The sequence below is a fragment of the Adiantum capillus-veneris genome, chromosome 2, assembly GCF_014529385.1.
Source record: "Adiantum capillus-veneris isolate H3 chromosome 2, ASM1452938v2, whole genome shotgun sequence".
In the NCBI taxonomy this organism is placed as follows: domain Eukaryota; kingdom Viridiplantae; phylum Streptophyta; class Polypodiopsida; order Polypodiales; family Pteridaceae; genus Adiantum; species Adiantum capillus-veneris.
Window position 1 is genome coordinate 90,994,259 of NC_140932.1, and position 3,949 is coordinate 90,998,207.

Consider the following 3,949-nt stretch of genomic DNA (forward strand, 5'->3'; position numbering starts at 1 on the left):
CTCATATATGGATTACCGCAACGTACCCTTGGTTTTACGACGATTGAAATTGTGATGATATCTAAAGAGGTTCCACTAGACTATTGCACTCGTCTGTAGACTACACAGCTTCCTTGGCCACTTGCTTGTGCCCGGCTTAGCCATTGCCTCCTTGGGTCTCCTTCAAAGTAGCTCCATGAGCCTTGCCTCCATTGTAGCTACCCACAGCCTGAATAGGTCGCTTGGCCCAACAATGTCCACTTGCCCTTCTTCACCCTTTATCCGTCGTCATAGAGATCACCTGGCCATAGCTTTCCGCTCTATAGCTTAACCTTGCCCCTGCCCCTAGTGCTTCTGGATCTCCCACTTGAGCAGTGATGCCCCTTCATTAAGGTGCTATCCTTGTGGAAAATATTGTCATCCCCAACTACGACAAAGGTTCGTCTCTCTCTCTCTCTCTCTCTCTCTCTCTCTCTCTCTCTCTTTGTGGTCCCGGGAGTATCAGGAGTAAGGGCGGATCCGCACGGACTGGGGTAGAACCCCCCCCGTCAGCCTTTTTGTTATTTATCGGAATTGCTACCAACGCATACACCCTCTTTGTCAAGCTAAGGCAGTGGTAGAAGTCTTATTTTCCAACTTTGCTAAAATTGGCAGCGTTGGGACCCCAAGGCTTCGTTTACTAGACAAGAGCGGGCTGGGATTCTACCTACTCCCGTGGGGATCCGCCTAAGATCTCTTCCAATTTTCCATAAGAAGTCAATGCAATTAAGAGCTGAGTCGCCCCAGCGTTAGTAGGGTTAGCAACAAAACAGCGAACCTCTGGTCGCACCCACACAATGCTCGTGAAGCTGGGAATCACTCGCTCATTGGTTGGAGATGGCGACTATCACGCTGGTTCGATGCCCTCCAAAAAAATAGCTTAAACCCCCCCTTTTCTAAAGTGCTAGTAGTGCTAACATGCGCATTCGACTTCCCTGCCTGCATTGTAGGGCTTGCCAAATCTGGAGAACCCACTCTCCCCCCTCCCCCCACTGCCTCTGAGTGTGACCCGGCTCTAAAACATCATGGTTTTTCCAAGGAGTTTATAATCATAGCAAGGACTACTTTATTTATCCACCAATGGAAAGTTTGTAGATAGAAGAACAAGCCAGGCTTTTTTCCTATTTTTAGGGGGGGAGGGGAAGATATGACGACAACGAAAAAGGATTGCCTTATTTAAAATCAGACATCGTGTCAATTGTGAGTTTTGCAAAAACAAGTGATAAAATCACAAGGCCTGCCTACAAGATAAAAGATAAGCAAATATATGAGAAGTGCATAAGGTAAAACATGAGCAAGTATATGAAGTGTTTGTAATGGCTAGGAAATTTGTATAGAGAATAGCGTTTACCAACAAGTGATAAAACCACAAGACGAGAATATCTTCTAAAAGAGGACGAAACAACAATAAAAAAAATTTAGAAAAAATTACCAAAATACCCTTGTAATTCGGGTGGAAGTTTTCAAAATACCCCTCAAATTTCAAAAATTCCCTATGTACCCCTATTATATTGGCCAAAAAATTCCCAAATGCCCTGAATTTTTTTCCAAATTTCCCTAATTAACCTCGCAAACATCTCTTAAAACATTTATTTTTGCAACTCCTCGTAGGAAGAGTGGTTCTCATCAAAAGAAGACCATACCACTAGGATTTTAGATGGTAATTGAGCCTTTTTATATGAAATTGTTCATCAATTTGAATGCATATGGCTCTGTTTGTGAGCTTATTGGTGAAAAATTGTCTAAAATGCTAAAAGATAGATCCCCATTGGGATAAACATTACACTATGCAAAAATTGGGACAATTCCATCCCAAAATGATGCAAGGATATATTGGAACTTTTTAAAATTTCAAGGTTATTTTTGAAATTTCTACAAATTCTAGGAGTATTTTGGTAATTTGCCCTTAATTTTAAGAGTAGCCAATATGTTCTCCAACAATTTCAACTTTAAATGAAACAAGTGACATCTTCTCTACTCAAGACTAAGCTGTGGTGACGGCCATTACTCATGATAGTGCATTTGTCTTTGCTTGGAAGGGAGAGAATCTTCAAGAATACTATTGGTGAACTGAGAGGGCCTTGGACTAGGGTCCTAGTGGTGAACCAGATCTGATTGTTGATGATGTTGGTGATGCCAATCCTTATTTATGAGAGTGTGAAGGTAGAGGAAGCTAATGCCAAGGATGGAACCGTGCCAGATCTCTCCACTGAGAACCAGGAGTTTCAAATAGTTCTCACAATTCTTCAAGATGCCATTAAGAAGGACCCCAAACAAAATGAAGCACACACTTGTGGGTATTTTTAAAGAGACTTACCACTGAAGTGCACCACCTTTACCAAATGCAAACTAATGAAACTAATATTCTTTGCAATTAATGTGAATGACTCAGTGACCAAAAGCAAGTTTGACAATCTTTATGGTTGTGTCGTCATTCCTTGCCTAATCATCTCCAAGGGCTATAGATGTCATGATTGGTGGGAAGGTAGTTGTTGTCTGACTATGGTGATGTTGGCAAACGTTGTGCTTCAGCCATGAAGGCTCAAGTAGTAATCACTGAGATTGCAAGCTCTCATGGAGGGTTTGCCTGTCTTGACATTAGAGAATGTGGTCGAGGTTGTAGATTTTTTGTAACCACTACTGGAAATTAGGATATTATAATGGTTAGCCACATGAGAAAGACAAAAGAACAACGCTACTGTCTGCAACATTGATAGACATGCATGGTTTGAAGACTTACCTGGAACCTCAAACTAATCACTCGATCCTCTCTAAAACAAAATCAAACATCATTGTGCTGGCAAGAGGGCATCGTTGTGTTGGATCCTCCCTGAAAGAAAGACGGGCATCATTGTGCTGGCAGAGGGAGATTGATGAATTTGAGACATACACTAGGCACCCCAGCACTTACGTGTCCATGAGTCAGCACTCCAACAGATGGTCTTACTTCTAGGACACCAGAATGCTCTAGTTGTCCCTTACGCCATTCTCCAACCATGTCACATTTCATGATGAACATCTGGTCTATTTCCCTCGTTTCAAACCCAAGATTGTCCCAATCAACATCAGACATGCTATCACCGTCCCTCTAAAACAAACACAACAATTGGGAAAGACCGACCATGTCACATTTCATGATGAACATCTGGTCTATTTACCTCGTTTCAAACCCAAGATTTTCCCAATCAACATCAAACATGCTATCACCGTCCCTCTGAAAAACGAACACAACAATTGGGAAAGACCGACGACTTTGTAATCTAGATGATGTAGCCACATGCATCTACAACAATCAGTTACACAAGCATGCACACATGTGCACCCGTCTTCGAACATACAGGCATGGTACCATTTGCTTTCAACTTGAAGATGGAAAAATTCCTAGAGATTGAGCTGTTAGTTGAACTCAAAGATAAATGGGGAACCTATTTTCCCAAGTCACCAAGTCTAGGCTGTGAAAACTTATTGTGTAACCTTTAAATCTACCGAAGTAGACATCATAGACCTTAACTAGAAACATGCCTATTAGAGATCTGCAACAATGTTACTGAGATAATAAATATCCAAGAGACTTGAACTGCCACTGGAAACAAGGGTATCCTCTTCCAAAATGACCCACATACTTGCATCGATGCATACATACATATGCTATCAAGAAAAGCCGATGACAGTGTTGGGGCACACGGTCCACTACATAAACTTGGACACTGGCATAGACCAGTCTAGTAAATCATACTTTAGCAGTACATTGAACTGATTTGGACAAGAGAGATAATACTTCTACAATAACCTCATCCGAGTTTCTATAATTTGAGATGTGTTGATCCCATGCTCCTTCACAAATCAGGTGACTACTCAGTTGGAGTTGTGGAATGAAAGGAAGCCTAGCACATATGCCAAGCAAGTATTATATGTGTTTTCCCCAAGCCTC

At 41.8% G+C, this 3,949-nt stretch overlaps 1 pseudogene; it reads left to right on the forward strand.

Moving 5' to 3' along the window:
- The first annotated feature begins 855 nt into the window (after nt 1–855).
- Nucleotides 856–2,971, forward strand: LOC147463172 (adenosylhomocysteinase pseudogene; annotated as a pseudogene).
- Nucleotides 2,972–3,949: the final 978 nt, after the last annotated feature.